Source organism: Lathyrus oleraceus, chromosome 1, assembly GCF_024323335.1.
Source record: "Lathyrus oleraceus cultivar Zhongwan6 chromosome 1, CAAS_Psat_ZW6_1.0, whole genome shotgun sequence".
Classification (NCBI taxonomy): Eukaryota; Viridiplantae; Streptophyta; class Magnoliopsida; order Fabales; family Fabaceae; genus Lathyrus; species Lathyrus oleraceus.
This window is the reverse complement of record NC_066579.1, coordinates 161,073,526-161,081,900: the sequence shown is the minus strand read 5'-3', so window position 1 is coordinate 161,081,900 and position 8,375 is coordinate 161,073,526. Positions and strand designations below refer to the sequence as shown.

The following is an 8,375-nucleotide window of genomic DNA, read 5'->3' as shown; positions in this document are numbered from 1 at the left end:
AACCAATTTTTAGGTAGTCCCACGGAGGACCCGAACCTAATTTGTCAGTGTTTTTGCAATACGCAGACACAGTGAAAGCAAATGGTGTCAGCCCTAAAGCTATAAGACTACGTCTTTTTCCTTTCTCATTAAGAGATAGAGCTAGAGCTTGGCTCCAGTCTCTACCATCCAACTATGTCACTACGTGGAACGATTTGAAGAAAGTTTTCTTAGCACGATATTTCTCACCTAGTAAGACAGTTATGCTAAGAGCCCAAATAAACGTGTTTAAACAAAAAGATAACGAATCACTTTTTGAAGCTTGGGAGAGATACAAATACATGATAAGACTTTGTCCACATCACGGTCTAGAAGAGTGGTTGATCATCCATACCTTTTACAACGGTCTCTTGTACAACACAAGATTGACAATAGACGTCGCCGCAGGTGGCACACTGATGGATAAACCCTACAATGAGGCCTATCAACTTATCGAAAGTATGGCCTAGAATCATTACCGATGGGGAAGCGAAAGAACCTCCATAGAGAAACCTCCAACGAAAGGCGGTATGTACGAAGTAAGTAGTCTTGACCATGTCAATGCTAAGGTAAACACTCTTACTCAAAAGATAGACAACTTGACTATAACACCCGCAGCCACCGTGGCTGCCGTAGAACCAAACTGTAAGATATGCGGAGTTCCTAGGCATGCTGCCCCTGAATGTCAACTTTTGGTAAGAGTCTCCACATACCAGGTGAACTATGCTTAAGGAAACCCTTACTCAAACACCTATAACCCAGGTTGGAAGAACCATCCTAACTTTTCGTACAAAAACAATAATGCATTGTATGCACCTAACCAAGTGCCTGCTGTACCACCAGGATATCATAAAGCTGCCACAAATGCTCAAAATGCTCATAGGAAGTCAAACCTAGAAATAATGATGGAAAACTTCATAGCTACCCAAGCCCAAACAAATAAGGATTTCCCAAATCAAAACATACACACTAGTAAGTAAATCAAGCAGTTAGCAAACAAGGTAGACGCTTTCGCCACCCATAACAAAATGTTGGAAACACAAATTTCGCAAGTGGCTCAACAACAAACACCTACTGATGCTCCTGCATGCATATTTCCTGGACAACCGCAACCAAACCCGAAAGGTCATGCAAATGCTATTATACTATGAAGTGGGACAAAACTAGACGGACCGATCGACCCTAGAATTTAAAACCCAACCATGCACCAAGACCATGGTAAGGTAACTGAGAAAGAAGACGAACTAGAGGAAGATAAAAGCGAAGAGGCCGTAGAGAAAGAAGAACCTTATGTGCCTCCACCACCATATAAACCTCCAATCCCTTATCCCCAAAGACTCGTTAAATCTAAAAGTGTAGGGCAATTTAAAAAAATTGTAGAGCTTCTAAAACAATTGAATATCACAATACCCTTTATGGAAGTTATCACTCAAATTCCCTCATATGCTAAGTTTCTCAAGGAAATCTTATCTAACAAGAAGAAGATAGAGGATAACGAAACTATTACACTTACTGCTGAGTGTAGCGCCACAATACAAAATAATATGCCTCTTAAGCTGAAATACCCAGAGAGTTTCCCCATACCCTGTGTAATCGGAAAGTTTGTCATAGACAAAGCACTATGCAACTTAGGAGCCAGTATTAGCTTAATGCCCTTGTCCATATGCGAAAGGCTTAAAATGAGAGAACTAAGACCTACTAGGATGTTCGTACAACTTACGGATCATTCTGTTAAATTTCCCGTAGGTATGTTAGAAAACGTTATGGTAAGCATAGGTCAATTCTATATTCCTACTGATTTCATAATCATGGATATAAAAGAGGATTCCAACATCCATATCATATTAGGAAGACATTCATAGCCACTACCGGAGCTATTATAGATGTTAAGAAAGGCAAGCTAACCTTTGAAGTTGGTGAGGAAAAAGTCGAATTTATTTTCACGCAATTATTAAAGGAACCAGCTATACACGATACATGTTGTCTACTGGATGTCATCGACGAATGTATAAGAGAAATGGAGAATGAACAAACATCACACTTCGAAATACTGAAAATTCCAAGGCCTCCTACTTTTGAAGATGAAAATTGGAGTAAGGAATACCAAGATGACAACCTAAGCGAATGCCTAACACTAACGCCCGATCATATGCCTTGCCTAAAGAAACCAGCCCTAGATATTAAAATGCTACCCAAAAATCTAAGGTACGAATTCCTAGATATTGAACTCGAGCGACCTGTAATAGTCAATGCAGACTTAGGGAAGATAGAGACCGAAAAGCTTCTACACGTTTTAAGAAAATATCTGACTGCTTTAGGCTACAACATCTCAGATCTAAAAGGAATAAGTCCTTCCATATGCATGCATCGCATAATGCTAGAGGAAGACAATAAGACCTCTAGAGAACATCAAAGAAGGATAAATCCCATTCTGAGTGATGTAGTAAAGAAAGAAGTGCAAAAACTCTTAGAAGCAGGGATTATCTACCCAATATCCGATAGTCAATGGGTTAGTCCAGTACATGTCATACCGAAGAAGGGAGGCGTCACAGCTGTTAATAATGAAAAAGGTGAATCTATGGCACAAAGAGTGGTTACTGGAAGTAGAATGTGCATTGATTATAGAAAATTAAACAAAGCCACTCGGAAGGATCATTTTCCTTTACCGTTTATCGATCAAATGCTTTAACGATTGGCTAAGGATTCTCACTTTTTCTATTTAGACGGTTATTCGGGATTTTTCCAAATTCCTATTCATCTTGACGACCAAGAGAAAACAACATTCACATGTCCCTATGGTACATTCGCTTATCGACGAATGTCGTTGGGACTGTGTAACGCTCCTGTAACATTCCAAAGATGCATGAGGTCAATTTTCGCTAATTTTATATATGACATTATGTAAGTCTTTATGGACGATTTCTCTGTTTGTGGGCAGAACTTTGAAGGATGTTTATCGAATCTTGAAATGGTACTTAAAAGATGCGTAAAAGTGAACCTCGTGTTGAACTGGAAAAAAATGCCATTTCATGGTCCGACAAGGGATCGTACTCGGACACATAGTGTCTGATAAAGGGATTGAAGTTGACAAGGCTAAAATAGAAGTTATAGAAAACCTTCAACCTCCGAAAACCGTAAGAGAAATACAAAGCTTCTTAGGACACGTCGGTTTCTACCGGAGATTCATTAAAGATTTCTCAAAAATCACCAAACCACTTACTAGCTTATTTATGAAAGACGCCGAATTCATCTTTGACGACAAATGCCTAGCGACGTTTGAACAACTGAAAACAACTCTTATCACCGCACCTATCATGCAACTGCCCGATTGGAGATTACCTTTTGAAATCATGTGTGACAATAGTAACTATGTTGTAGGAGCAGTCTTAGGACAAAGAAAGGATAAGAAACTTCATGCAATATACTACGCAAGTAGAACCCTAGACCCTGCATAGATGAACTACGCCACCACAGAAAAGGAACTTTTAGCTGTAGTGTTCGCTCTGGATAAATTTTGTTCTTACCTAGTAAGAGCAAAAATAATTATTTATACCGACCATGCTGCAATTAGGCACCTGTTAAATAAAAAAGACACCAAACCAAGACTCCTAATGTGGATCTTACTACTACAAAAGTTTGACCTAGAAATCAAAGATAAGAGGGGCACTGAAAACATCGTGGCTGATCACTTGTCAAGAATGGAAGGTATTGAACCTGAACGAGTGCCTATAAATGATGATTTCCCTTACAAACAACTCATAGCCCAACTGGAAAGCAATACAGCTAAATATGCATTAACCTATAAGGATACCGAAATAAACGAGGTAGTGGAAGTAATTTACACTAAAACCACACTGCCATGGTATGCTGACTTCGTCAACTACTTAGAAGCTGGGGTGCTTCAACCAGACTTTACTTACCAACAAAAGAAAAAATTCTTCCACGATCTTAAACATTGCTATTGGGATGAGCCTCTACTTTTCAAGAGAGGCGCCGATGGTATCTTCCGTCGATGTGTCCCCGAAGATGAGGTAGAAAGCATAATCTTCCACTGTCATTCTGCTCCCTATGGAGGACATGCAACACCTCGAAGACTTACGCTAAGATCTTGCAAGCCGACCTCTTTTGGCCCACTATGTGGAAAGATGTCCACATCGCGATCATCAATTGTGATCGGTGTCAACGCACTTGCAACATATCTAGACGTGACGAAATGCCACTTAAAGGCATTTTGGAACTAGAAGTCTTCAATGTTTTGGAGATTGATTTTATGGGACCATTCCCATCTTCTTTTGGTAACAAGTACATCCTCGTTGCGGTCGATTACATGTCAAAATGGATCGAGGTTATAGCCTCTCCAACAAATGACACACGAGTGGTAATTAGACTCTTTAAGCGCATAATCTTCCCTAGATTCGGCGTGGCGAGACTTGTCATCAGTAATGGTGGCTCCCATTTTATTTCAAATATTTTTGAAAATCTATTACTGAAATATGGAGTCCGGCACCGCGTAGCAACACCCTGTCACCCACAAACGAGTGGGCAAGTAGAGGTCTCGAACAGAGAAATCAAACAAATCTTATTAAAGATGGTTGTCACCTCTAGGAAAGTTTGGTCTTCAAAATTACACGAAGCCCTATGGGCATATAGGACAACTTATAAGACTCCAATAGGAACCACACCTTTTAAACTAGTTTATGGAAAATCGTGTCATCTGCCGGTAGAATTAGAACATAAAGCATATTGGGCCATTAAGATCCTTAATCTTAATTATACTTCCGCAGGAAAGAAAAGAATATTAGATATCCATGAACTAGAAGAACTTAGATTAGATGTGTATGAGAATGTCCGGATCTATAAAGAAAGAACAAAGAAATGGCATAACAATCACATATCGAGGAAAGAGTTTAAGGAAGGTGACAAAGTACTTCTGTTTAACTCCCGCCTTAGACTCTTTCCAGGAAAACCTCATTCTAGGTGGTTCGGTCCCTTCAAAATTACCAACGTATTTCCAAATGGAGCGATAGAGATAAAGGGAAAAGTGAGCGAACCATTTACAGTAAACGGGCAGCGTTTGAAACATTACCATAACATTGACAACAATGATTTCATCGTGAATCTAAAGCTTGCAGAGTTGCCCGCTCATTCACCAGATTAACATCTATCCTATTTTTGTCGAGCTTACGACAATAAACAAAGCGCTTGGTGGGAGACAACCCACACTCTATTTTTAACTATGAATTCAATCATCTAAATTTCTGTTTATTACTATTGCTTATTTTTCATTTTCTTTCTTTCTTATTTTTCATAAAGTCAATCGGTATCTTTCTTTATTATTGACCATCACTAACTTAATGCTATTATCTACTTAAATTTATCTAGCTGCTGACCATCACAATGCAACAAGTAGACTACATGGATATAGTCTTCAGAGGCAGAGGTCAAAGGAGATGTTTTGAGGCTCTAACTCAGAGATAAATGACACTAACCATATACCCAGATGGACATACTATGACCAAGTTAGGTATAAGAGACAATGTTATGTTCCTAATTAACCAAATAGGATGGGACACCTTTGCTATCAAAAGAAAATTTAGTTCGTACCGTAGGTTAACTTTAGAGTTCCTAAGCTCCCTAGTTTACCTGCCAAACCATGGTATGGGATTTAACAAAGGCCTCATCACCTTTAGGTTATTCGATATTGAGTATCGCTACACTCATAGAGAAATGGCTGAGCTCTTAGGACGCCCTAATGGTCCTGATACCTTTACCATTACCCAGGAAGACAGACTTGTCGACCTTGAATTAGATTATTTTTGGGGTAGCATCACATGAAACAACTATCCCGAGCCGGATCTCATATATTCCGAGAACATCCACAACCCTGCCATTCATTACTTTCATAAGATCCTAGCTCACACCCTATTTGGAAAGGAACGGAACATAACCTATGTGTCCAAAGACGAACTCTTTATAACGTATTGTGCATCACATACCCAATCTATTAACGCCGCTACATTTATGATAGCTAATTTGGACCGTAGGGTGTAGGATAACCATGGACCAATCTTAGTGGGGGCTTAGTGACCATGATCGAAAATGCCATTGGACTGAGATAACCACTTATCAGGCTCAACCCTTTAGGTAGGATATGACCAATGAACATCCAATTCTGTTTCAACACTAGTATAATTAGGAACCTAGGCCCGAATGTGGTTGAATTTCTAATTAACCATCAAGTAGTACACCTGTTTACCCTGCCAGACCATAGGACGAGCGTACATGATATGAACAACTGGCTCTATAATTTGGATGGACCACCAAATACACCACCTTCTCCTCCAAAGACGCCCCAAATCTATGACCACTATGATACCTTTCTCTCTGATGCTGAATCATACGTCCCAGCTATATCTGATGCGCCTCCTACCGATCAAGATACTACCATTGAAGCTATCCAGACAGACATCGCCAACCTGAGAGGCGAGCTGAGCACTTTGCGCGTGGAATTCCACGGCTTTATGGATGTAGTGACTGAGAACCTGGATCATATTTACCAGTACTTCTACTCGTTCGCTCCTCCTACCAGTAGTCGTCGTAATGACTAATTTATTTGAACATTATTGATTTACTGACATTGATCTTAGATTTTATTTTATGTTTGGAATTTTATTATTGTTTTTACACATTAGGAATTTTTATTTATTTCATTTCTTTTTTATTCCAGTAGACAAATTATATTATCATTTCCCATCTACCTCATTCTTTTATTTTTTAATTTTGCATTTTAATTTCATTTTTCCATATCTTATTTCTAATTCTTACTTCTATATATTATGTTGGTTTTCTTTTACCTGATTGTACAACTACTATTTAATTCCGGTCAAATTAATTTATCAAGCAAAAAATATGGTCAAAGATAATATGCAGAAGCTAAGAATCTCAAAAGGACCACACATGGGAACACACAACACTGCATGTGGCACCTGCCACACACAGATTGTGGCGCCCATGTGAACACTGTGGCGCCCGCCACAACCTCCTAGTGGCGCCCGCCATACACATGAAAAGTGGCGCCAACCACTACATTAACACTCACGTGCACGTTGTTGTACTTTTGTCTCATAAATCCTTTAATTGCCTTGTCCTTTGCATGCTAGACATTGTAATAAAGCTTCTTTAACCACTTTCAAATCCTTTGACAAGGCATTGAAAACCATTAAATAAAATTTATTCCATTCATCAATTTCCAACCTCCATCACCTCTATATAAACCACCAACATAATCTCACAAAACCACATCTCTCATAAGCATAATTCTCCTCTTTCTTGCTATATTCTTACTACATTAAACAAGTACTGTGAAATTCAGTCATGGCACAAATGAGGGAATACAAAATATTATTCAGAAACGGCGAGTCAGGTGAATTGTAGGAAGAGACTTACACGACTCTAAGCGCAAGAGAAATTTAATCAACAAGGTACGCCGATGAACCCTGCTTAATAGCCTTAGGAATTCTAGATAGTGTTAACCATATGCTAAACACTCTAAGTTTAAATTATTTCCTATCTTTTAAGGGACCCAATCTATGCTCAATTAACACTAGAATTCCTAAGTTCGTAAATTTTTAGTCCCACACCCAACATGAACTGTTCTAGTGGGACTGTCCAGTTTCGCTTGTTCAACATAGAATATGCTTTTACCTTTGCCCAACTAGCGGACTTGCTACAATTTCCCCATGGGGATGGCGTAGTAAGTGAGGTCCCATATACTGAGGGTTGACATTGCGCCTTTCAACCATTTTGGAGGGTAATAATAGGTACAGTAACACATAGTTTTGAGGGAAACAAAGCCATTTTAATTCATAATCCGGCTATTCGATATTTCCGCCAAATATTGGCATGCACCATTTTTGGCCGAGCAAACTCTAACAAGGTGAACGAAAAAGAACTATTTTATCTATTTGCCATTTTTCTACCACAAAAGGTAAATACCGTCCCTTTTATGTTCTCTCACACGCAGACCATTGTCAACGCGAAGAGAGAGCCAATTATTTTTGGAGGTTTAATAACCTTAATAGCCAGAGTCCTAGGACTCGAAGAAAAATTCTCCCGGCTAACTCCACTCCCGCCTCGTGCCATTGACATTGACATGACGAGGAACATGAAATTGGTAAAACAAAGGCGATGCGGTAAGTTTAATCTAATAGTTGCAAATAATGTTTTACAAGATTTCATCCTCACAAACCCAACTCGCACAGATGTGCGTAGCCAGGAAAATTATCACTATATACATGATGCAGTACCTGACCAAGTCCCTGCGCATATCCTGAGAATGTAGCTGCTGGAGGGGACAT

General features: G+C 39.3%; 1 non-coding gene across 1 annotated transcript; it reads right to left on the bottom strand.

Annotated features, from left to right (window-relative positions):
* Window positions 1-242: 242 nt before the first annotated feature.
* LOC127116644 (small nucleolar RNA R71) lies at window positions 243-349 on the bottom strand. Its single transcript, XR_007801452.1, has one exon. It is a non-coding gene; the product is annotated as a small nucleolar RNA R71 (small nucleolar RNA).
* Window positions 350-8,375: the final 8,026 nt, after the last annotated feature.